The sequence below is a fragment of the Globicephala melas genome, chromosome 1 (genome assembly GCF_963455315.2).
Source record: "Globicephala melas chromosome 1, mGloMel1.2, whole genome shotgun sequence".
Lineage (NCBI taxonomy): Eukaryota > Metazoa > Chordata > Mammalia > Artiodactyla > Delphinidae > Globicephala > Globicephala melas.
In genome coordinates this window covers 70,949,977-70,977,277 of record NC_083314.1, presented here as the reverse complement: position 1 = coordinate 70,977,277, position 27,301 = coordinate 70,949,977, and the positions used below count along the sequence as shown (strand labels likewise).

Sequence of the window (27,301 nt, the reverse complement as noted above, 5' to 3'; positions counted from 1 at the left end):
CCGATCAAATAGCAAAACAGGCAGCTCGACTGCAGGAACCTGAACGAGTTATGGCTCTACTGACTGGCCCCCCTGAGCTCCCTAGCCTTCCCCAGTATTCCCCACAGGAACAAGAAAATGCTGAGAAATGGGGCTATGAGAAGGGAAGCACAGGCTTGTATAAAAAGGAGGCTAAGGTTCTAATCCCTGAGGCCCAACAATGGAAACTCACTAAGAGCTTACATGATGCCATCCACTATGGGAGGATGCGCTATGGGACTTGATGCAAAAGGCTTTTTCAGGGACGGGGCTTAAAAGAACAGAAAAACAAGTAACGCTTGCCTGTGATGTATGTGCCCGTAATAACCCACAGACCCATCCAATTCCCCTTTCGTTACTCAAGCCAATCCACACCGAGGGACATATCCAGGGGAAGACTGGCAGTTAGATTTCACCCAAACGCCCCCACGATCAGGATATAAATATCTTCTGGTGTTTGTTGATACTTTCACAGGATGGGCTGAAGCCTTCCCCACCCGATCTGAAAAGGCTATGGAAGTCTGTAAGTCCCTTTTAAAGGAAATAATTCCTCGGTTTGGACTTCCAAAGTCCTTCCAGAGCGATAACGGGCCCTCTTTTATAGCCCAAATCACCCAGGGACTCACAAAGGCCCTAGGGATAGGATCTATGAGCTACACACCTCTTGGCACCCCCAGTCTTCAGGGAAGGTAGAGAAAATGAACCATACTTTAAAGAAAACCTTAGCAAAGCTCTGCCAAAAAACTCATGAACCCTGGACCAACCCCGAGGAGTGGCCTGAGGCTTAGCGCATTTAAAATGACCTATGGGAGGCCTTTTCTTACTACTGACATTCTACTAGATGAGGAAGTGAACCAGGCCCTGAGATATATTCTTAATCTAGGACAAGTTCAGAAGGCAATCCAGGATTATGCCCACAAGGCACTGCCAGCTCCCACTAAAACTACAGAGGAAGGAACAGTTCCTTCACAAATAAACCCTGGGGACCAAGTTCTTCTTAACACCTGGAAAGAGGGGTCCCCTTGAAGACCAACTATTGCCAAAATGGAAGGGCCCCTATAAAGTAACTTTAACCACCCCCACTGCTGTCAGACTGCAAGGGATATCTAGTTGGGTACATTTGTCCAGACTAAAGCTTTTACCTGCAGAAACCCCTCAGGTCACAACAGAACAATACACCTGTGAGTCAGTGGAAGATCTGAGATACCTATTCAAAAGACAGGCACCATCAACAGATAAGTAAAATGATGTAGTGGGTTGGCTCCTATGTGAAGCCTTAATGAGACTTGGGACCTCTCTTGTTTCCTTGGCTGGTGTGTTTCTTGACGACCGTCTGGACCTTGATTACCTTCTGGCCGAACAAGGCAGAGTGGCTTCCTGATCTTGCCTCCCTTGTCTGGCCAGCAGTTAAGAAGCCCAGAGTTAACCCTGGTTCCCTCCCTTACTAGGCCCTGTAATGGCTGTCAATGTTCTTCTCCTTTTTAGCCCTTGTTTGTTTAACCTTTTGGTTAAGTTTGTGTCATTTAGCCTCCGACAGTTTGAAGTAAGGCTCATGATGGCTCAGGGAATTCAGCCCATTCCAGCGGAAAGGGGCCCGGGTCCCTACACGTCCTTGGAACAGTCAGTGAGGGACTTCTACACCTCTAGGGTAGGCTAAGGGCTGTGGCCCCTGTCCAGCAGGAAGGAGTTTCAGAAGAAGACAACTCTGGCCCCTTACCCCTTAAGAATAAGGGTGTAGAACCTCTCAGGGGGGAATGAGACAGGCTGGGACCTGGGACCCTTTGCTGGGACCTGGGACCTTTGCTGCAGTGCTGCAATGCTTGCACCTGGACACACCTCTCGTCAAGCAACAAAATACAAAGAAACTGTATGGGATTAAAAATAACATGGGATTAAAAATAACTATGTGCATGCACAGCTGGGGCAAATTCTGGACCCAAAATGTACAAAGAGACCAAAAAGTCCAACTGCCACTTTTGAAGAGCCTGGAGCAAAAACAGGGTACTGAGCACGCTCCTTGCATACAACACCACCTAGGAGGTGGGCGAAACACCTAAGCCACCCCTTTGGCCTGACCCCTGGACGCACCCCTACCCTCCCCCCGTATAAGGAACAAGCTCGCCCCCACTCGGGCTTTGTCCTTGCTCCCTCCTGCTGCAACAGGGGCCCCGATTAAGTCTTGCCTGAATTTCTTGTCTGGCCGTTAATTTCTATTGGTTGGGGAAGGCCAAGAATCCTGGTTGGTAAGAAATGGACTGCCAGGAAATTCCCTCACTTTTTTTTTTTTTTTTTGGCTGCGTCCGGTCTTAGTTGCAGCGCGTGGGCTTCTCTCTAGCTGTGGCATGCGGGTTTTCTCTCTCTAGTTGTGGCACGTGGGCTCCAGGGCACCTGGGCTCTGTAGTTTGCGGCACATGGGCTCTCTCATTGAGGCACGCAAGCTCAGTAGTTGTGGTGTGCGGGCTTAGTCGCCCCACAGCATGTGGGATCTTAGTTCCCTGACCAGGGATCGAACCCACGTCCCCTGCATTGGAAGGAGGATTCTTTACCCCTGGACCACCGGGGAAGTCCCTCCCTCACATTTTTTAATTGAAGAAAACATACTAAAAAAATATGTATTTTTGAGGAGTGTGTGGAAAGGAAGAGACAGTGTTACTCCATTGACTTTCTTGTATCCTTAAGAGACTCATTATCAACACTAGAACAGGGCTTTCTCCTGTACAGACCTTGCCTACTTCTCCCTTTCTTCCAGGCTGACAGAACCTGATTTTGTTCAGATATATGGTGGCCATGAGCTTTAGAGAAGGCTAGACCTTTTCCTAGCCCCAGGAGGTGGATTTTGGTTAGTCTAAGTCAGTGGTTCTCATATTTGAGCTGCATCAGAGTCATCTGGAGGACTCGTTAAAACACAAATTAGTGGGCCCCACTGTCAGATTTTCTGATTCTGGTGGGGCCCCAGACTTAGCATTTCTAACATTATGATATTAATAGTGCTGGTCATACATTGAGAACCAATTCCCTTGCCAGTGATTGGCTTAGGACTGAACATGTAATACAGCTCTAGACAATGAACCCTCAGAGGCAATCTGCTTGTGGGGGGGGGGATTCTGGGGCGTAGAAGTAATAAATTCTCTGTCAGTCTTTAAAGATGGTGATGTTTAAGGATGTGATGCTGGGAGCTGCTGCAGCCATCTTGCTTATATGAGGGAAGTGGCTAACATGCTAATGATAGCAAAACAAAGAGAAAAATCTGGGTGACTGGTGACATTATTGAGTTATAGATTAACCAACACTCGAACTGCCCTATCTTCAGACAACTTGATATGTGATATAGAAAAATATTTCTTGTTTAAGCCATCTGAGAGGAGTTTCCCGGTACTTGCTGCAGAAAGTCACCTAACTGATACATACACCTCTCTCAGTGCCCAGGGAGACTCCAGGTGATGTAGTTGCAGAGCGATTTACCTAAAGTCAGATTTTGGATATTTTTAGTTTTTTTTCTAATTTTCATTATTTTCAATAGTGCTGCAAAGAACAACAGTTTTTCTTTTTCTTTTTTTAAAAAATATTTTTGCATTTTTCCAAAGGCCATTTTCCCAGAAGTGAAATTACGATGTCATAGGCATGCATATTTCTTAGCTTTTGATAGTATTTCCACATTTCTTTCCAAAACAATTGTTTTAGTTTACACTGCATTCAGAAATCTGTGAGAGGGACTTGCCTGGTGGTGCAGTGGTTAAGAATCTGCCTGCCAACGCAGGGGACACGGGTTCAAGCCCTGGTTCAGGAAGATCCCACATACCGCGGAGCAACTAAGCCTGTGCACCACAACTACTGAGCCTGCGCTCTAGAGCCCGCGAGCCACAACTACTGAAGCCCGCGTACCTAGAGCCCGTGTTCCGCAACAAGAAAAGCCACCGCAAAGAGAAGCCCACGCACCACTATGAAGAGTAGCCCCCGTTCACCGCAACTAGAGAAAACCCGCATGCAGCAAAGAAAACCCAACGCAGCCAAAAAATAAAAAAGAAATCAATGAGAATCCACTTAATCACATTCTTTTTCTTAATCTTAAGCAATTAATAGACGAAAAATGGGGTCTCGTCATTTTAACTTGCATTTCTTTGATTTCTAGTGTGTCTGAACATTACTCTGGTTTCAGCTTATAAAGAGGTTGGAGGGAGTAAGACTGGGAGTAGAAAGATGAGTTAGGCTCTTGCAATAGTCCTGGTGGCAGATGAAGATGGCTTGGGACCAAGGTAATGGTAGTCGGGTTTGTATATTTAGCAAGGAGAACTGGCAAAGTTGGATGTGGGTTACGAAAGAGAGTGAGGAAACCACAATGATACCTAGATTTCTGGCTTAGGAGGTGCCATTCCTTGAAGTGGGAAATATGATGAGAAGTTTAGGTGGGATGGAGTGGGGAGATATAAGTTCAGGTTTGGCTATTCCGAGTTTGAGGTGCCTATGGGACATGCCAGTGGAGTGGTCAGGATCCGTTGGATAGCTCTAAGGAGAAGTGTGGGCTAGAACTAGAGACATGGCCTCGAGCTGAACTGTGCTTTAGGAAATTAACTGGAAGCCATAGAAGTGATTCCTTTATTTGCTAAGGCCTTGAGGTAGGTCTGTTTCCAGTGACAAGATGATAATTTTGAATCACTTCGAACCTCATTTATAGTTCTTCAAATGTTCGTATCAAATATTTACTTGCTGCTGAGCAGGGCAGTTTCAGCCCTCCCAAGGAACAGTTTCCAGCAACTCTCAGCATGTTTGGCTTAAGAGAGTGTTTCTACCCTCCTGAATCTTTAGCCTTGCTGGAGACCATGCATTTGATACAGTTAGACGGCAAGGCAGCCCTGATGGGGAGCTTCTAAGCCATTTGAGTAGCAGACCCTAGATGTTGAGATCTAATTCCTAGTTTTCTACTCCCGCTTCAAATTGTGCCCTTACCACTAAGGGCCTAAAGCCAGAGTGCAAGTGAATGAAAGCAAGACGTTGATGCCATTGTCTGAGGTCAAGGGTCACTCAAGCAACAAGAGCAGAGCAGGTGGCTTAAAAAAGAGCATCCCCAGGTTCTCCTTGCTCCTGAACCTGACTCCCACTACCCCAGCCCATTAGCTGTCTGCTTCTTATGTTAAACCACTCAAATCTTTCTTTAGCTTTTTTTAAAAACTGGGTATTTCGTCCTGCAGAGACTCACATTATCCACTTTGTCTCAAAAGAGGGCAGTAGAGGGCAGCAAAGAGCTTGCTTTTGTAAGCCGAGAAAAAAATGAAACAAGTCAGTCTACGACATTATCCCAACGTCAAGGTACCCAAAATACGGCACATCATGCTTCATGTGTTCATGAATGGGAGAGATCTTTGTGGAGGCAGGGCCACTGCTGGAGAGCCAGCAGAACTTAGGTGACTCCTCTTGCAAACAAGAGTTTAGCTATGTGCAACTTATGGTTTTATGGAGAAGGAGTCTGGTCTTGAGGAAGGAGCACCAATTGGCAAAATAGCCCTGTTCACAGAAAACAGCATGGGAGAACATATGGCAACACATGGCAAATTGGGGGAACAGCAAGAAATTTGGTGGAACATAGGATTGGGGTGGGGATGGCAGTGATAGGTGCACTCTCAGATGTTATGTGCCATCCTGAAGGGTTTAGATGTCATCTTGAAGGGCTGAACATCATTCTGAAGGCGATGGGAAGTCACTGAAGGATTTTGAGCAGAGCAGTGACCTGATTTGTTAGGCAATTTTGGTTTTCAGTTTTTGTTTTTTGTTTTTTTAATATTCATTTATTTATTTATTTGGCTGTGCCAGGTCTTAGTTTCAGCAGGCGGTATCTTTCAGTGCTGGATGAGGGATCTTCCCCTTCTTCCCCTCTAGGGTCTTTGGCTAACCTAATTATTAAATTATTAAATTGAGGGCTTCCCTGGTGGTGCAGTGGTTGAGAGTTCGCCTGCCGATGCAGGGGACGCGGGTTCGTGCCCCGGTCCGGGAAGATCCCACATGCCGGCGGAGTGGCTGGGCCCGTGAGCCATGGCCGCTGAGGCTGCGCGTCCGGAGCCTGTGCTCCGCAACGGGAGAGGCCACAGCAGTGAGAGGCCCGCGTACCACAAAAAAAAAAAAAAAAAAAAAAAAAAAATTATTAAATTGACATGACACATTAACAGGGGAAAAATAAATTTAATTTGGTACATTCATAAGTGTGTATGGGAGCTCCACTAAGATATGAGACTCAAAGAAGTAATCAGAGCAGGAAGCTTTTATACCTTTCAGACAATGAAACAACAATTTTGTGAAGAATTGACAAGGGGGGGGTGTTGGGCTGTGGGTAGTAAATGGTGAAGAATAAACAAGGTTTTCTTTTGTTTTTAATAAATTTATTTATTTATTTTTGGCTGCGTTGGGTCATACAACATCCCTCTCTTAGTTGAGAACCACTGGTCTAGTAGAAGCTATGTGTGTGGGTAAAATCATTTAGAAGAGTTGAGAAATATACAAGATCATGTTTCCCAATTTTAAAAAGTTTATTCTCAACCCTTTTAAACATAAAATTTTTCATCTTCCTTTAATTTTTTCTTAAGTTTCAAAATTGATTTGTCAAATTGCAAGTATAAAATTGTGTCTCAATGCTGAATAATCTTTTCAAACTACACCTCTACCTCTCTTTCCCCTTCCTATTCTGATATACCCCCTGGGGCAGTCTCTCCCCATTTAGAAAATCACTGGAGGAGAGAAAAGTACACTGAAGACAGAGAGATGAACAAGCACCAATATTTAATGGGTGGGTGAAGATAGAGGAGCATTCAGAGAAAGTAATGAGGCATCAGAGGGGCAGCAGAAGAACCCTGTCTTGATGAAAGAGATGCTGTACAACATCAAAGTATTTTGGCTCTGCAAACTGCAATGATACATTCTGCCACTGGGGTTCATAAGTTGTTTCTTAGAGAAGCGAGAGGATTTTGAGTACTCCCTGGGCTTGGAATGAAGGGAGAGTTTTATGTGGCAGGACCCAAGGCAACATCTAGGACAACTCATGGGAGGAAGCTTGGAGATTCAGAAAGAAAACATACTTCGTCTTCAAGGCAAGAGATAAGGAAGATTGCAGAGCAGCCCCCTGGAGCCTGAGGAGATGACCTAAAATTTTCATCTTGAAGGGAAGACTAGAAAACGAGGTCTAGACACCACTGAGGTTCCCACCTATTTTGGAAGGACATTGTTGTATGGCATGCTTTAGAAACTGGGTTCTGACGTTCTTCTTTTTCTCATTTCCATTTCTTAAAAAAATGTTCTTTTTAAACCTTCTAGACGATTGTGAGTTGGTCAAGAGAAAGATTTAAATGTCTTCACATTTATGCTAATACAGCCTCTGCAGCAGTTATGCCTTTGGTGGCTGGCTATGGTGGTGGCACTGATAACATAGCTCTCTAAGATTTTTAAAAATTAAGATCTATTGGTGTTTTGATTATTTTTCTCTTTATCTCTGGTTTCAGGAGTTTGGATATTATGTGTTTAGGTGGTGTGCGTGTGCATGTAGTTAGTCTGCTTATAGTTCTTTCAGCTTCTTGGATCTATGGTTTGATAACTTCTATTATGTTTGAAAAACTCTTGGCCATTATCTCTTAAAATGTTTATTCTGCCCTGTTTTTTCTCTCTTCTTTGGGATTTCTATTACACATACATTATACCAATTTATAATTATTTCACACTTCTTAGATGCTCTATTTTCTTTCTTTTTTCACATTTTTTCCTTTGAATTTCAGTTTGGGTAATTTCTGTGAATCCATCTTCAATGCCCTGATTATTTCTCAGCTGTATGGAGTCTACTGATGAGCCTATTGAACATATTCTGCGTCTCTCTTACCATGTTTTAACATTTTCTAGTGACTCTTCTTATAGTTTCTCTCTATTGAAATTCCCCATCTGTTCATGCATGTTGTCCATGTTTTCTACCAAAGCCTTTAACATATACTTATAATTAGTGCTAACATCTAGATCATCTCTAATACAGTTTCTCTTGCTTGAATTTTCTTTTTTTTTTTTTTTTTGTGGTACGCGGGCCTCTCACTGCTGTGACCTGTCCTGCTGTGGAGCACAGGCTCCGGACGCGCAGGCTCAGCGGCCATGGCTCACGGGCCTAGACGCTCTGCGGCATGTGGGATCTTCCCGGACCGGGGCATGAACCCGTGTCCCCTGCATTGGCAGGCGGACTCTCAACCACTGAGCCACCAAGGAAGCCCAAGTCTTTTTAACAAATGGTGCTGGAACAGCTGGACATCCACAAGCAAAAAAAAAAAAGAAAAATCTAGACACCAACCTTACACACTTCACAAAAATTAACTCGAAATAGATCATAGACTTAAATGTAAAATGCAAAGCTATAAAACTCCTAGAAGATAACAAAGGACAGGGGACACAGGTTCGAGCCCTGGTCTGGGAAGATCTCACATGCTGCGGAGCAACTAAGCCTGTGCTCCACAACTACTGAGCCTGTGCTCTAGAGCCCGCGAGCCACAACTACTAAAGCCTGCACGCCTAGAGCCCGTGCTCCACAGCGAAGAGTAGGCCACGCTCAATGCAATTAGGGAAAGCCCGCACGCAGCAACAAAGACCCAACGCAGCCATAAATAAATAAATTTATATTAAAAAAAGGTAACAAAGGAGAAAAATCTAGATGACCTTGGGTATGACAATGACTTTTTAGGTACAACATCAAAAGTATGATTCATGAAACAAATAATTGATACTTGACTATTAAAATTTAAAACGTATGCTCTGCAAAAGACTGTCAAGAGAATAAGACAAACCACACACTGGGAGAAAATATTTGCAAAAGTCATTTCTGATAAAGAGCATCCTGTCCATTCCCCTCATTTCACTGAGGTCCAGAGAAGCAAAGTGCCTTGCCCAATACCACACTGTGGCAAAGATGGCTCTGAAATCTGCTCTCATCTCTCCCTTCCTAACCTAGGTCCTCAGAGATAAATAGCCCTCTGTTGTCTAAGCCCCTCACTTTGTCATGGGTCTTTGCTTCCTGAGAAATAGCCCTTCCTCTCTCATATTATTTCTCTCTCCTTTCATCAAAATTCTTCAGCACTCTGCTGTTCTGAAAAAGAGTGACTGGTGAGCAGATCCTCACTCTGAAGTTAATGATCAACATAGCTTAGGGTATTTGCATTTCTAAAAGGCTGTTAAAAGCGACAATGCTTTAACGCAAAGACCTGAATTCCTAAAGGAAGTTTTCAGGCTGGACTGTGTTGATGCTAGTGTGTGGACCTGGCTGAGCCCCTTCAAACCAGAGCTCTATAACTCCATCATTTTTTTCCCCCTCTTCCCTTCTGTGGTTGCCTTTCCTTCCAGACATCCTCCTCCTTTGGGGGTCAGCAGTTGATTGTAGTGTTGCCTCGGTGTCTAGGCTTCTGTTGCCTGGGTGTCTCAGCTCTTGAGGAAGTGGCTGTAACAAGGAAACCCTAGAAAGGACTGATAAACCAATTACAGAGATCTGCTGAAAGAGTGATCAGTATATTAAGAAGAAGAGAAACAGAACCCAACCAAGCAGAGAAACAAAGAAAAAAGCAGCTTCTAATTCAAGTGGCTGGAATCCGAGAGTATCTAGAGTGGGGTCAATTGAGTTTCTAGCATTTATCTGTCCTTCCCAAAGTGGGTCCGTGAACACCATCCCCCACTGGAAGCAGTGTACTAGGTTCTCCTAGTCTTTTTTTTTTTTTAACTGACTATATGGCCCACACTGTACCTTTCATATCCATGACTCATTTATTTTGCAAGTGAAATTTGTACCTCTTAGTCTCCCTCATCTATTTCTCTCTTTGGCACCCCCACTCCCCTCTGGCAACCACTTGTCTGTTCTCTGTGTCTCTGACTCTATTAAGTTTGTTCTTTTGTCCTGCTTTGTAGATTCCACATATAAGTGAAGTTATATAGTATTTGTCTTCCTCTGACTAATTTCACTCAGAATAATACTCTCTAGGTCCATCCATGGTGTCACAAATGTAAGGTTTCTTTTTCTTTTAATGACTGAGTAATCTTCTATTGTGTATATACATCATACCTTCTTTAATTTATTCATTTATAGATGGACACTAATGTTGCTTCCATATCTTGGCTTTGTAAATAATGCTGCAATGAATGTAGGGGTGCATATAACTTTTCAATTAGTGTTTTCATTTTCTTCAAATACCCAGGAGTGGAATGGCTGGATCATATGGTAGTTCTGTTTTTAATTTTTTGAAGAATCTCCTCAAATACTGTTTTCCATAGTGGCTGCACAATTTGCATTACCACCAACAGTGTATGAGGGTTTTCTTTTCTCCACATCCTTAGCAACACTTGTTATTTGTTGTCTTTTGATAGTAGTCATTCTGATAGGTGTGTGGTGATATTTCATTGTGGTTTTGATTTGCATTTCCCTGATGATTAGTGATGTTGAGCATCTTTTTATGTGCCTGTTGGCCATCTGTAAGTCTTCTTGGGAAAAATGTCTATTCAAGTCCTCTGCTGTTTTAAATTTTTATTTATTTATTTATTTAGTTATTTTTATTTGGTTGTACTGGCTCCTTAGTTGTGGCATGTGAACTCTTAGTTGCAGCATGCATGTGGGATCCAGTTACCTGACCAATGATCAAACCTGGGCCCCCTGCATTGAGAGTGCAGAGTCTTAACCACTGCAGCACCAGAGAAGTCCCATCTCTGCCATTTTTTAATTGGTTTGTTTTTTTTGTTTTTGTTGTGTGGTTGTATGAGTTATTTGTATACTTTGGATGTTAACCCTTGTCAGATACATTGTTTGCAAATACCTTCTCCTATTTGGTAGGTAGCCTCTTCATTTTGGTGATAGTTTCCTTTGCTGTGCAAAAGATTTTAGTTTGATGTAGTCCCATTTGTTAATTTTTGCTTTGTTTCCCTTGCATGAGGAGACATATCAAAAAAGATATTGCTAAGACCGATGTCAAAGAGTGTACCACCTATGTTTTATTCTAGAATTTTTATGGTTTGTGTCTTACAGTTAATTCTTTAACCCATCTTGTATTTTTTTTTATATATGGTGTGAAAAAGTCCAGTTTGATTATTTTGCATATAGATATCCAGTTTTCCCAACACTATTTACTGAAGAGGCTGTCTTTTCCTTATAGTATATTCTTGCCTCCTGTGTCATAGATTAATTGACCATGTAAGTATAGGTTCATTTCTGGGCTCTCTATTCTGTTTCAATGATTTATATGTTTGTTTTTGTGCCAGTACCATATTGTTTTGATGACTATAGCTTTGTAGTATAGTTTGAAATCAGGGTGTGTGATGCTTCCTGCTTTGTTCTTCTTTCTTAAGATTGTTTTGGCTGTGCAGGGTCTTTTGTGTGTCCATTCAAATTTTAGAATTATTTTCTCTAGTTCTGTGAAAAATGCCATTGATATATTAGTAGGGATTGCATTGAATCCAGAGATTGCCTTGGGTAGTATGAGCTATTTAACAATATTGATTCTTCCAATCCCTGAGCATGGTATATCTTTCCATTGGTCTGTGTCATCTGCAATTTCTTTCATCATCTCCTAGTCTTTTAACAGTAATGATAAAGACTAAATTTGTTTGCCAGATTCTGTATGAAACATTGTTAAAAACAACGGGCCCAAAATGGAATCACTTATGCTAAATACCACATCATGAAACTGAGACTTACTGCAGTTTTGGCTCTCCCAAAAATGGAATCTTAAACCCGTCAATCAGGAATTGCCTAATAAGCGCACCAGTTAGGTAATCTGCCTGATAGACCCTTGCCATCCCTTAAAGGAAAGTAACCCTGCCATAACCAATCTGTTTTTTTTTAGCCTAGTACAACTTCCTTGTTCCTGCTCCTATCTGCCTATAAAAGTCTTTCATTTTGTACAGCTCCTCAGAACTCCTTTCTATCTGCTAGATTGCAAGCTGCCTGATTCATGAATTATTGAATAAAGCCAATAAGATATTTAAAATTTACTGTGTTGAATTTTATTTATTAACAGCACAATTTATGGATTTTCTCATTTAATCTTCACAGCATTATATGGTAAGTAGTAATCTCCATTTTACAGATGAGGCAATGGAGCTTAGAAGGGAAGATTAATATGCCTAAGATTACACAGCTGGTAAAGAATGAGGCTTTTGATCTGTGTCTGCCTGTCTACAAAATCCATACTCTTAATCACTGAACTTTTCTGACTTTTGAGTTATTCATACATTTCCTATCTCCAGACATATACATTTTATTTTATTTTATTTTTGGGGGATGAAAGTGTTTCTATTTTTCTTTCACTTTTTAAGGATATTTTCACTGGATACAGAATTTCTAGGTTGACACTTTTGTTTTCTTTCAACACTGAAAAAATATCATTATATTGTCTTTTGACTTCCATACTGCCTGTTGAGAAGTCTGGGGTAAATCTTCTTGCTTCTTTGAAGGAATGTGTTTTCTCCTCTGGCTGCTTTACAATTTTTCTGTTTGTATTTGAGTTTAAAGCAGTTTTTTATTTTTTATTTTGTGCCTAGATAGGCTTTTACTTCAGACGTACACATTTTATTTTATTATTTTTTTACATCTTTATTGGAGTATAATTGCTTTACAATGGTGTGTTAGTTTCTGCTTTATAACAAAGTTAATCAGTTATACATATACATATAGACATATACTTTTTGTGTGTGTGTGTGTGTGTGTGTGTGTGTGGTACACGGGCCTCTTGCGTCACGGAGCACAGGCTCCAGACGTGCAGGCCCAGCGGCCACGGCCCATGGGCCCAGCTGCCCCGCGGCACGTGGGACCCCCCTGGACTGGGGCATGAACTGGTGTCCCCTGCACAGGCAGGCGGACTCCCAACCACTGCGCCCCCAGGGAAGCCCCAGACATATACATTTTAAATCAAGCCGTTCCTTTTAAAGAATTCTCCTTTCTCATTGGCATATTTCAGTTTTGAATAAATTGTGTGCCCCTATATTTATAATCACTTTCTTTTAGAAACGTCTTGTACTTTGTTCTTTCTTTAGTTTTGTTGTTGTTGTTTGTTTGTTTGTTTTTTCCCCCAGCTCTGATGGGAAAGAAAGACTCCTCTTTCTGTTTTGGTTCTGCCAGGGAGGAAAAATAGTTTTCCCTCTACCCTTCTAAGGTCTTGGCTGAGATCTCCCCCCACCCTAATAAAAAAAAATAGATTAACAGGAGAAAAACAGACAGAATTTTAATAATAGGCATAACTCCTGTATACATGGGAGATACCCAGGAAAACTGAGTGACTACCTGAAATGGCCAACGCCATCACCTTAAATACTATCTTCTGCTAAAGGCAAAAGAAAGATTTTGGAGTTGGGGGAGCCAGTTTTGGAAGGTTATCAAGAAAAGCGCAGTAAAGAATAATGTTGTTATGCAGATTTAAGTCTGTGACTTCTCCACTAATAAGAGTTTCTTGTGATTTAGAGTCATCCTTCTCTTCCTGGTGTACATAGACACCCTTATAGTGGAGATTTCCCTTATAAATGTAATTTTTCCTTACAACAGGTAACTTCTCAGTTTTCAGAACTTTTCCAGTGTCTGCTATTTCTTAAAAATAACCAGATCAAGATAATTCTTATGCCAAAGAAGCATATTTTGGAGTGGCATATTCTGCTCCCCTTCACAATGAATTACAAACAGCCAACTACTCTTTTCCAAATAATGCAAATGCTTAAGCTATAGCTAATCAAATAATTTCCTTGCGTTGCTGTCACCTTTTCTCTAAAAAGTCTTTCTCCAAGTTCCTATTTGTGGAGCACTCCTAACCACTTTCAGTTCATCACTGCCCAATTGGAATTGAGTTTTGCTCAGATAAACTCTTAAAAAAATTTTAATACGCATCAGTTTGTCTCTCAATAGTTTGTGTGCAAATGAGGATGATGTAATTTACCTTCCAAAATTGTAAGTATTAGAGGTAATATATGTAAAGTGCCTCCTCCATAGGCAGCATTCATATGCTTACATACTATTAATTTTGGTCTCTTAGTGTGTAAACTATATATTGCTCTTTGCTTTTGTCTTTTCAAATGACAAAACTAAAACAAAGAACAAGTTTGATGATTTTTATTCAAGGAAAAGCAGTCTTTCGATTGGGGGTGTATAGTGCCTCACAAGAAGTGGAGCACATTTCCTGAGGGATTTTGGACAAGAGTGAGTTGTTTTCTTTTTTAATAAATTTATTATTTATTTTGGCTGCGTTAGCTTTCGTTGCTGCGTGCGGGCTTTCTCTAGCTGCGGTGAGCAGGGGCTACTCTTTGTTGTGGTGCGCGGGTTTCTCATTGCAGTGTCTTCTCTTGTTGAGGAGCACAGTGTCTAGGCTCACGGGCTTCAGTAGTTGTGGCACGTGGGCTCAGTAGTTGTGGCTCACAGGCTCTAAAGCACAGGCTCAGTAGTTGTGGTGCATGGGCTTAGTTGCTCTGTGGCATGTGGGATCTTTGCGGACCAGGGCTCGAACCCGTGTCCCCTGCATTGGCAGGTGGATTCTTAATGACTGCGCCACCAGGGCAGCCCCCAAGAGTGAGTTTTATAGGGAATTATAAGAGGCAATGTGAAAACAAGGCATGATTGGCTAGGAGGGCAGGTATTTTCCTATAAGTCTGGAAAGTCCTATTTTCTAGGAAAAGGTAAGCTAGTTAGATTTGAGTTTGAAAATTCTAGTTGATGTATTTTAGTTTTCCTTGATAGGTGTTTTCTGTAAGTGCAGGCTAACTTAGGTTTAAATCTGTGATGTGGCAGGCCACTGGGGCAGCTGACATTTTTGTGGATCCCAGTATACTAATTAACTGTATCAATTCCCCCCATTTTGATCAAACTTTCAGTTGCAATTGAGAGATCAATATCAAAATGTAAGGTATTAGCCCCACTCTGAGCTATCACTTCTTGTCGATGTTGGAGTCAGGTTGACTCTCTCCATAGGTTTAGTATATGGAGGTCTCAGTCCCTTAGTTGGCTGTTTTCTTCATCTCATATTTGACATTCTAGGCAAAAGGAGATCATTTGTCTCATTGCCAGTGGCTACATATTTGCACTTAAAGCTTTTGAGACAACACAGCACACCAGGGAGACTATTAAAATGACTATAAGCAGAATAATTCCCACTCCAAAGCCACAGTCCCCATGGCCCGAAACAACTCAGATCAAATAGATCAAAGAAAGACTGCATTGAAGAAGACAATTTTTTAAAAAAATTTTATTGGAGTACAGTTGATTTACAATGTTGTGTTAGTTTCTGCTCTACAGCAAAGTGAATCAGTTATACATATACATATATCCACTCTTTTTTAGCTTCTTTTCCCATATAGGTTATTACAGTATATTGAGAAGAGTTCCCTGTGCTGTACGGCAGGTCCTTATTAGTTATCTATTTTATATATAGTAGTGTGTAGATGTCAATCCCAATGTCCCAGTTTATCCCTCAGCACCCCCCACCACTTTCCCCCTGGTAACCATAAGTTTGTTTTCTACATCTGTGACTATATTTCTGTCTTGAAAAAAAGTTCTTTTGAACCGTTTTTTTAGATTCCACATATAAGTGATATCATATATTTGTCTTTGTCTGTTTGACTTACTTCACGAAATATGACAATCTCTAGGTCCATCCATGTTGCTGCAAATGGCATTATTTTGTTCCTTTTTTATGGCTGAGTAATATTCCATTGTATATATGTACCACATTTTCTTTATCCATTCCTCTGTTGATGGACATTTAGGTTGCTTCCATGTCCTGGCTATTGTAAATAGTGCTGCAATGAATATTTGGGGGTGCACGTATCATTTCAAATTATGGTTTTCTCAGGATATATGCCCAGGAGTGGGATTGCGGGATATGGTAGCTGTATTTTTAATTTTCTAAGGAAACTTCATACCTTCGTACTCCACAATGGCTGTACCAATTTACATTCCCACCAACAGTGTAGGACGGGTGCCCTTTCTCCACACTCTCTCCAGCACTTACTGTTTGTAGATTTTTGATCATGGCCATTCTGACTTGTGTGAGGTGATACTTCATTGTAGTTTTGATTTGCATTTCTCTCATAATTAGTGATGTTGGGCATCTTTTCATGTGCTTGTTGGCCATCTTTATGTCTTCTTTGGAGAAGTGTCTATTTAGATCTTCCATGCATTTTTTGATTGGGTTGTTTATTTTTTTGATATTGAGGAGCATGAGCTGTTTGTATATTTTGGAGATTAATCCCTTGTAGGTTGCTTTGTTTGCAAATATTTTCTCCCATTCTGTGGGTTGTATTTTCATTTTGTTTATAGTTTCCTTTGCTGTGCAACAGGTTTTCAGTTTCATTAGGTCCCATTTGTTTATTTTTGTTTTTATTTTCATTACTATAGGAGGTGGATCAAAATAGGTCTGGCTGCGATGTATGTCAGAGAATGTTCTGCCTAGGTTTTCCTCTAAAATTTTATAGTATCCAGCCTTACATTTAGGTCTTTAATCCATTTTGAGTTTATTTTTGTGTATGGTATTAGGAAGTGTTCTAATTTCATTCTTTTACATGTAGCTGTCCAGTTTTCCCAGCATGTTTTATTGATCTATATTTCTGGTTTTGTGCCAGTACAATACTTTTTTTTTTTTTTTTTTTTTGCGGTACACGGACCTCTCACTGTTGTGGCCTCTCCCGTTGTGGAGCAACAGGCTCCGGACGCACAGGCTCAGCGGCCATGGCTCACGGGCGCAGCCGCTCCGCGGTATGTGGGATCTTCCCAGACTTGGGCATGAACCCGTGTCCCCTGCATCAGCAGGCAGACTCTCAACCACTGCGCCACCAGGGAAGCCCTACCATACTGTTTTGATGACTATAGCTTTGTAGTATAGTCCAAAGTCAGGGAACCTGATTCCTCCAGCTCTGGTTTTCTTTCTCAGGATTGCTTTGGCTATTCAGGGTCTTTTGTGTTTCCATACAAATTGTAAAATTTTTGCTCTAATTCTGTGAAAAATGCCATTGGTAATTTGACAGGGATTGCATTGAATCTGTAGATTGCTTTGGGTAGTATAGTCATTTTGACAATATTGATTCTTCCAATCCAAGAACATGGCATATCTCTCTGTTTGTGTCATCTTTGATCTTTCATCAGTATCTTATAATTTTCTGAATACAGATATTTTGCCACCTTAGGTAAGTTTATTCCTAGGTATTTTATTCTTTTTGATATGATGGTAAGTGAGGTTGTTTACTTAGTTTCTCTTTCTGATCTTTCATTGTTAGTGTTTAGGAATGCAAGAGATTTCTGTGTATTAATTTTGTATCCTGCATCTTTACCAAATTAACTGATGAGCTCTAGTAGCTTTCTGGTAGCATCTTCAGGTATAGTATACTTCAGTATAGTATAGTATCATGTCATCTGCAAACAGTGACAGTTTTACTTCTTCTCTTCCAATTTTGATTCCTTTTATTTCTTTTTCTTCTCTGAAAAAGTCCTAGCTGCAGCTAGGATTTCCAAAACTATGTTGAATAAAAGTGGCAAGAGTGGACATCCTTGTCTTGTGATCTTACAGGAAATGCTTTCATTTTTTCACCATTGAGAATGATATTTGCTGTGGGTTTGTCATATATGGCCTTTATTATGTTGAGGTAGTTTCCATCTTTGCCCACTTTCTGGCAAGTTTTTGTCGTAGGAGACACTTGCTTAAGCCAAGTGGCTTTTTCAGTAATCTTAGGTAGCTGAGTTTCAACTTCCCCAGAAGTGTGACTCCAAGTACAGCAAGTGGTGTTGGCTAGAGCACAGACACCTTCTTTCGGTCTAAAAGATAATCAAGGCCTATTCTATTACAAGAACAACTTTGGCCAGAGGGTCTACAGATTATTGTCAGGCAGCTATTGCTTTGCCAGTAGCTTCTGTGATAACTTTAAGAGTTAAGGAGAGGTTCCTGATCACAGCCTCATTTACACTTCCTGCTAATCAGGGAAGTAGGTATCTGCCACAGGAAGCAAATTTTGAAACAGGAATGCCTCCCGGTAATTCTCAATTGATCTGTAATTTTAGTTGAGAGGAGCAGCCCAACGTGAAGCCTTGGTTTGATTGTGGACAGTCAGAGACATAAAGAGTTAGCTCAGACCATAGTGTCCCACCATTTCCCAATTACTTAAACATTGAGCTTCCCATGAATGAAGGGGCACTATAAACCTGGGAGGAGCGCAGATGGCACTACCAAAAGAGTTATTCCATGGTGGAGAATATTGGAATAGGAGTGCAGAGTGATCAGCCAAGCCCTGGAGGTCAGATGAGTTATGATTTAAGAGTTAAGGGTCTGCAGACTGCACGGAGATTATTGTTCTGATTTCTCTTTCTGTTAGTTGTTCTGATTTCTCTTTGTATTAGTTGTTAACTGGATGCAGAGAAATTGACTTACAGGGTCAAGGTTAGCAGTCTAACAGGATATAGAGGGTATTTCATTTGGTCCAGAGAAACTGAGGCATTGGAAATCAGGGAGACGTTTGGAACAGGCAGACTACAAAATCACCAGCATCATAGACCAACTGGGGTCTTTGGAGGCAAACCCAATAATCAAATAGGTCTTCCCCTTTGCAAAAGCCCCAGAAATACAGATGCTAGCATTATCTTTACAAGTGACAGAAAGAAAAAGAAGAGTGGAGAAGTAGGTACAAAGGGGAGAAGGTATTTCATGATGAGAGTGAAAGGACCAGGATTCTTGTTCCAAAGTCTCGGGTGGAAGCATTCTACTTCATGAAATCAGCAGCTTCTCATTCAAGTAAACTTGATTTTGAGCATTTGTACAGGACCACGTGTCAGGTGGACCCTTTTTCAGTTGTGAAATATGCATGCAAGATTAGATACCTTGTAATTTGGTAGCAGTGTCAGTGGTCAAGGATTCTTGGTAGAGTCCTTTCCATGAGTCTCACTTTTGCAAAAGCATTAGAGTAAAATAATAACTGTCTGTTAATGACAAAAGACTTAAAATGCCCATGGATAAAAATCTGATAATTCATTTGATAAGGAAATGTAGTTAATTCTGTGTTATACAATAAGTTAGGATGATAATTGGACACTGAGTGTATTGACACAATTCTAGAATCTTTAAACAATTTCTGGATTACCTGTATCAGTAACATATATCCATACACATATAACCTAAGAAGGTTTATCATCGCTTATTTGACAATGCTTCCCATGTAATTTAGCATACCAAATAAATCTAATTAGTTCAACATCTCTCCTTTACAAGCTGAGAGACAAATCCCTTGAGAATTCCAAGGGGGTCTCTGGGAAATCTCGGTGTTAACTCTGAGGTAAAAAACGCTGCATTTAGAATTTGATTTTGGGAACGTGTGAAAATGACAAAAGGTTTGAACATTTGACTAAATAGGATCACAGATCATTATGAAATAATAATTATCTATTTAACTAAAGTGACAATAAAAGATTTTAAAGGCAAATGCAGAAGGTTGCATAGTTATGAACAAAACTTAGCTCTTTTAATATTGAGAAGACTGTGTTTTCTTAAGTAGTCAATGACCTGATAAAGGCAACATGAAGCACAGGAAATTATTTTGGTGAGACGCAAAATATTTGCTTTCCAGGTAGATTATCAGAAAGATTAAAAAAAAATAATAATAAACTTTCACAGCCTTTTATATTAAGAGCAGACCAATAGTACAATAAAACTTTGTTGTTTTTAAGACAGAAGACCAAGTCTAATTTTGCCCCAGGATACTTTTTGATATTAAAATTCATTAAAAAAAAAGTTAAATAGATCCATTCCGATCTTAGCCACACCTTCCTGCTTGACTACACCCAAAATTTCTTTTCCAAGAATCCTTTTCCACAAATATTCTCCAACTTTTTATATACATTCTAGTTTTGTCCTGTTTTTTCTTTTTTCTTTTTTTTTCCTCTTTCTCATTCTGAAATAAACATTTTACTTTAGGACAAAATTACTCTTTTTTCCCTAACAAAAACACATCTCCATGTCTTGCATAGAAATGTTTCCCTTATTATTTCTAGTAGTTTTATATTAATTATAATTGTTATCCTTAAGAATCCCTTGATTCCTAGTGAAAACTAAAAAGTAAGCAATTGTGCACTGTCACTTGCCAATTCTGTGGATTGGCAAATTTGCAAACACATTTCCTAATTTTGAGAAACATATTCTTCCTCATAGTACATTTTTTCAATGTGACACAAACCATGTTTACTAAGAGATCAAAATATCTTTAGTTCCTCTGTAAAAGGAAGTCAAAAGTGGATAAACTTATGTTCAGTACTTAATGTTTCAGAATTTTATCTTACTTGGAAATGATCTAGATATTCAACAAATATCCATCATTTAAGTTACCTTAGTGTAACTTTAGGATTCAAATAACCAAAATAATTTTGGAAACTATTTTTAAGTAGATGTACCATAACACATAAAAATTGTTGAAAAGTTCACTTACAAACTTGTATCGTATTTACATATATTTAATTTACTTGTTCTGAACATTTATGTTTAGATTCCTCATGACAAATTAAGAGACATTAAACAGCTAACCATCATCATAAGTTAGCTTTCTTGCTGACAAATTCTCTAACAGAGATAAAGTGAGCTTATCTGACTTTTAGTAAACCTAGATAAAATAAAAGTATTGTATTTAATGCTGGTAACTCTGAAGACATGCCTGTTTGAATTAAACCAACAAATTTAAACTAGCTTTATTTTACAGAAGCTTATCTTACATCATGTTACCTTGGCAAACATTTGGGTTAATTTCTGTATTACTGAGCGTATAGTTGATTTATATAAATGCTTAAATTTCTTTAGGCCAATTAAGTAGAGCTCGTTACAAATTAATTTTGGCAGTACCACCTGAAGGTAGAAAAAAACCTATGTATGTATGTATTATAACATATATACATAGACATACATAAACATACAGACAGATGCAAACAGAAGTCTTACAACTTTCATTTTAAAATTTTAGCCATGAAACAGCTATGATAATACAAAACTCAGTGGTTTATAAAAGAACAGTTGGGTCAAAATTGTGTTTCTGACAGGTGGAATAAGTTAAAACTACCTGCTCAGATGGCTTAAATTTTTTACTAATATTTGTGAAGACTGAAAATTTTCATGTATGTAGTTTCCAAATAGCCTTTCCTTTTTTTTTTTTCCTAGTAAGGATTACTTCTCTGAAGTTTGAATTTCAAAGAAATGGCACACGGAAAGAGTGCAAGTTCCTCCAAGAAGGACTTTTATTTTCTATATCTAGAATTTTATGATACCTACAAGCTTTTTGAGATGAATGGGGAGGTTTGGGAATTGGTAAAAAGGATAGGTTGGCTTTACATTTTTTCTAGAGCTGCACTTCTGATCTTACAGGACAAGGACAGTTTTTTCCTAATTAATTAATTAATTAATTTTGGGCTGTGTTGTGTCTTCCTTGCTGTGCGCGGACTCTCTCTAGTTGCGGTGAGCGGGGTCTACTCTTCGTTGCGGTGCGCGGGCTTCTCATTGTGGTGGCTTTTCTTGTTGTGGAGCACGGGCTCTAGATACGCAGGCTTCAGTAGTTGTGGCATGAGGGCTCAGTAGTGGTGGCTCATGGGCTTAGTTGCTCTGCAGCATGTGGGAGCTTCCCAGACGAGGGCTCGAACTTGTGTCCCCTGCATTGGCAGGCAGATTCTTAACCATTGCACCACCAGGGAAGTCCCAGGACAGTTGTTTTTAATTCCTCAAAGAATTGGGTTGCAGCCTGAATGATCTCAAAGCGTTGACCCACCCATCCAACTATACATTATCTTCATTTTGCTTCTTTATATCAGGGAAATCTTTAACTAAGATACAAATCAAAAGAACTCTATGTTCTACGTTTGTAGATTTTTTTTTTTTTTTTGGAGTATTTTCTTTCATTCAGCTTAGGGGAGAAGGCCTTAAAAAAAAGGTCCTATCAGGCTCTGAATATCAGTTTCCAATCTGACCGACTTCTGACCATAGGGCTACTTTAAAAAAATCCTTTCAAATATCTTGTCAGGTTTCAGCTGGGAAAAATAGTAAATATTTCTGGCAGTATTGAACAACCCCATGAACCCAAGGGTGTCCTGAAAGACGGTACAAAAGATACGAGCCCTCCCAAGGTCCAGAGTGACTCGCAGAGATAGCCACGAGAAACAAGACTTAGACAATTCCCCTGAGAGCTGGCAAAAGTCAGCAGAACCCCAGAAGCCAATGGGGTGCAACCCTGTTTTGTGCTGATCTCAGCCTACCAACAACCAGTGTTGTGGTTGGACCAGCTCTTGTGGTTCTTATAATGATTGCCAGATGCCCTTCAGCAATAACCATCGGGAAACTTTGAAAAAAACAGAGGCTCATCACTTATAACACCTGGAAATTACACAGCACACCTGGGGCCACACAGCAAGGTCATGGGGAGACAGAGACTGCACGTGGGCCTGGGGTTCTGCTTTTATTGGGGCTGAGGGTGGGTCTTAGGGTTTTGGGGGCTCACTCTTTATTGGTGAATTTAAAACGTAAGAGCAGAAATTTAAAGGACAGGATGGAAAAAAACAAAAACCATGTAGACCAATTGGTCAGTTATTTAAATCTACCAAAATCTCTAAAACAAAGGAGCCTCAGTGAGTGGAGGTGGCCTGGCTCTTTATCTACTTGTGTGGTTGGTACTGTGTTCAGCTGAGACAACCTTCTTTGAAAGGGCTGCCCCTTGAAATGGATGCCTTGGCAATCAAAGCTTAAGTCAGCCACTTGTATTGCAAAAAAGAAGAAAACTGTCAGGGCTTACACTACAAGCCCATGTTTCTGCCTGGCCATATTTTGGGGGCCCCAACCTGATGGTTGCCAAGTCAAGTTCTCAACACAAAATGACACAAACAGAAGAAAATAGCTGTCCCTGGGAGAGAAGAATTGACAACCAATAGGTACCCCACGGCTTCCCTGGTGGCGCAGTGGTTGAGAGTCCGCCTGCCGATGCAGGGGACACGGGTTCGTGCCCCGGTCCGCGAGGATCCCATGTGCCGCGAAGCGGCTGGGCCCATGAGCCACGGCCGCTGAGCCTGTGCATCCGGAGCCTGTGCTCCACAACGGGAGAGGCCACAACAGTGAGTAGGCCTGCGTACCGAAAAAAAAAAAAAAATAGGTACCCCAAAACCAAAATCAAAAAAGCCTGAATTTGGAAAAGAAAAGACAACATGAAATTTTATTTTCCTCTCTTGACCAGGCACTACAGAGATCTGGGAGACCTGACTGTGGTAAGAATTCTCATCCTTCACCAGCTTCTGCCAGTTTTTCCAGGATCCCTTCTGGAGGCTCTGGAGCATGAGGTATTTAGAGTGTAGCTCTGGTATCTATCAGAATTTAACAGGGGTTTCCGTTAATCGTAGTTTTAGTGTCCCCTTGGCTGCTTAAGGGAATAATTGGTATCAGTTTACCAGAGACTCCCTCAGAGTCTCACCAACCCTGAGAGGGGCCATTTGGTGACCTTCCTTTGAGAATAGATACGGGGTATCTGTGAGGCCACTAACTTGGCAGACTTTTGTTTACAGTTCTATAGCCTCTTCAGAGTGGAAAGGCAATTCAGACAGAGGATTAGCAGAATGTGGGTGCTCAGGTAAAGGAGGACAGAGGGGAGTAGTAGGGGTCACATCAGTCTTGTAGTCTTTTGTTTTAGGTACCTCTCGTGTCTTTACTTTCTCATTACCCTTTTGCGATGAATCTTTCAATGAAGCTCTCTGGGACTCTTGAAGCCTTTTGGAGGCATACCAATTAAAATAGGTATCCCTTTCTGTTTGTTTGATTTGAGGACTCTTACTTTCAAGTGTACTGTTAAATGAGCCATCTTGTCTAACTGGAAGATTCCCTATAATGGCCGTTGTCATTCTAGGTTGTCTTAGTAAGATGTTGCCATTTTTGTAGATATCTATAGCTTCTTGGACCGCATTTATCAGACATAAGATAGGCAGGTGTGCCAGAAGGTGGCAAGCTTAATTCTTTGATATTTGAGGGTCCCACTTCTGTAGCTAAGCCTTGGATCTCTTAAAGCCAAATTAATGCTTAATAGGGATGTGCCACCAGGTTGGGGATTATGTGGTGTTTTCTTTTGGGTTTTTTTTGTTTATTTTTTTGGCTGTGTTGGGTCTTTGTTGCTGCACGCGGGCTTTCTCTAGATGCAGCGAGCGGGGGGGCTGCTCTTTGTTGTGGTGCATGGGCTTCTCATTGTGGTGGCTTCTCTTGTTGCAGAGCACAGGCTCTAGGCGCATGGCCTTCAGTAGTTGCGGCTTGAGGGCTTAGTTGCTCCACAGCATGTGGGATCTTTCCCGACCAGGGCTCGAACCCGTGTCCCCTGCATTGGCAGGCAGATTCTTAACCACTGCACCACCAGGGAAGTCCCGGGGAATGTGGTGTTTAACAGTGTACCTTGGGAACTTTCCTGTTGGTCCAGTGATTAAGAATCCGCCTTCCAATGCCGGGGACTTGGGTTCGATCCCTGGTTGGGGAACTAAGATCCCACGTGCCCTGGGGCAACTAAGCCCACGTGCTCCAACTACTGAGCCCCTGCACTCACCATAGCTACAAAGAAGTATGCACGCCGCAGTGAAGAGCCCGGTCACTGCAACAAAAGATCCTGTGGGTCACAACTAAGACACGACGCAGCCAACAAATTAATTAATTAAAAACAAAAAGTGTACCTTGTTACATGGAAATTTTCATGAGGTTGGCATGTAACCTACTGTTGATCTAAACCATTCCTTGACCAACTTATCCTAGGCCAGCAGTCTGAGAGTGAGGTGGTGAGCGCTCTGACAGCATTTAAGTGTTTGATCTGTGGCTACCAGTTTTGCTGCTTTGGTTTTCAAGTTTCCCATAGTAGTAGATCTTTATTCCTTTAACGAGAATATCTGTTTATAGTAGCAGATGCTGTAATGTCTTCCAACAGTTTGACTTGCCTACTTAGATTTTGATGTGCTTTTGGTCAAAATAGTCCAAATGTATTGTCTTAATTTAATTCCCCAAGTCCCTCAGCAGTTCATGCTGTGGACTTACCTCAAGCTTTGTGAGTTTCCTAATGGCTGCCATCATGCTTTCTTTTGCTTCAAGGGCTCCTATTTTCCCTCATTTAAATAATTCTCCCTGGTTCAACCAGACTTACTGTTTCTGACTACTTGAGCACTGTTCCTGAGATCTGTCAGTACCTCCTGAAGGTGCTTACACTGTAGCTGAGATTGGGCATAAACTCAAATGTTGTGGCCTACTAGGTCTCACCATGAAATATCTGAAGTCTCTCACACCCCAAATTTCCACCTAAAAGGATTAGAACAAACAAACTTGAGCTCCAAATGGGAACTAGGTGGAGCTCGATCCAAGAGAAATTACCAGAGACACTGGAGAGCAGCTGGAGAGGTAGCAAACTAAAGTGGCTCTGTAGGAACCTTCACCTTCATCTAGGAGCCAACCCGGGAACCTTCAGTGGCTGTTTTCCCATCACACCTCATTGACCCTACAGGCTATATACCTTGCAAAGATTGCAGGTTCGCTTCCAGACCACAGTAATAAAGCCAATATTGCAATAAAATGAGACACACAAATGTTTTGGTTTCCCAGCACGTATGAAAAGCTGTTTACACGATACCATAGTCTATGAAGTGTACAACAGCATCATGTCTATAAAACAATATACACACCTTAATTTACGATGACCTTATTGCTGAAAATACCAAAACAATTTCAATAGTAACATCAAAGATCACTGATCACAGATCACCATAACAGATGAAAAAGTTCAAAATATTATGAGAATTACCAGTGTGTCACTTTGTGAAACAGAGACACGAAGTGAGCCTAAAGCAGTTGGGAAAGATGGCACCGATAGACTTACTCAACGAGGGTTGCCACGAACCTTCAATTTGTAAAAAATGCAATACCTGCAAAGCGCAGTTAAGTTAGCACAATAAAATGAGATATGCCTGACCTGTCCAATGACAAAACTGAAACAATTTAGTTACAAGATTATTCAAGGGAAAACATGCCATGGATTGAGGTAGTACAGTTCCTCATCAGCAGTGGAGAACTCTTCCCAAGGGATTTGGGCAAGACCAGGTTTTATAGAGCTTTAGAAGAGGCAACGTGGAGACAGGGCATGACTGGCTAGGAGGTTGGGAATTTCCTCATAAGGCTAACAGGTCCTGATTTCTAGAGTAAGGTAAGCTGAGTTGGAGGATTGTGATTGGTGTAGGTTACGTCCTTGGACAGGTTTCTCCTGTTAAGTGCAGGCTGACTTAGGTTTAGATTTATGATGTGGTCTGGTCCACTGGGGTGGCTCCAATGTGTGGGTCCCATTATATAAATTAACCTTTAAAGTGTTATGTCAGCTCACTGGAATCTTTTCAGTGGTTAAAGAAATTTTTTCACCTAAAAATCAGATAAGGGCTGGAGGTAGATTGGGGGTGGGAGGTGGGGTAGAACGGGGCCAGTAGAAAAGCCTTGGCCAGAGGAGTGGGGCTGTTGCAGTTTCTGAAGACCACAGAGTGTAAGAACAGGTTCCACAATGTCATTTCCTTGAATATTACAGCTTGCTTCCTCAGAGAGCTTTTGGGAGAGAGGTCCCAGCAAAGGGCCCCAAGAGAGATCCCAGAGCAACTCATGTTCTGGGGATGTTGAGGGTGAACAAATGTCAATGAGGATGACAACAGAAAGCAGAAAAGGGAAACTAGCATTGACTTGATACCCACAATGCACTAGGGACTTCGCTAGCACGCAAATTCTCTTTTAATTTTCAAAAACCTTGAGTGCAGTGGTTCTCAACCGGGGGCAATGTTGACCCCAAGAGAACATTTGCCAATGTCTAGAGACATTTTTATTTTCACAGCTAGCGGGTGCCCCTGGCATTTAGTGGGTAGAGGTCAGGGATGCTTCTAAACATCCTACAGTGTATAGGACAGGTCCTCACAATGGGAATTATTTGGCCCCAAATGTCAATAGTACTAAGGCTGAGAAACCCTGCTTGAAGGACAGGCATGCTAATCTTCATTTATACAGATGAGGAATCTGTAGTTCTGAGAAGCTACCTGTCATTCAAAATGAGATTTACACAGCTCTAAAGCCCTGCTCTTTGACCATGCCATAGTGATAGGAACAGTGATGGGTAAGAAAGATAAAGAACCAGGGCACTAATTGCTGCTCAAAGATATTTGTTGGAGAAATGAGTACAAGAATGATCATCCTATTGCAACTCTGACACACATCTTTGTCTTTGTTCCACAATCTTCTGTTCCACAAACAGAGTCAGGGTTACGATAATAAAGAAAATCAAA

General features: G+C 41.1%; 1 protein-coding gene across 4 annotated transcripts in view; it reads left to right on the top strand.

Annotated features, from left to right (window-relative positions):
- The window catches only part of LOC115847507 (low affinity immunoglobulin gamma Fc region receptor II-like), a 50,286-nt gene that overhangs the window by 5,908 nt on the left and 17,077 nt on the right, over positions 1–27,301 (top strand). For 2 of the 4 annotated variants that reach the window (XM_070044048.1, XM_070044047.1), the window contains exon 2: positions 23,212–23,314. The exons of the other annotated variants lie outside the window; for them this stretch is intronic. The gene's annotated coding sequence lies outside the window, so the exon portion shown is untranslated. The remainder of the gene's footprint in view (positions 1–23,211; positions 23,315–27,301) is intronic. 4 annotated transcript variants of the gene reach the window in all.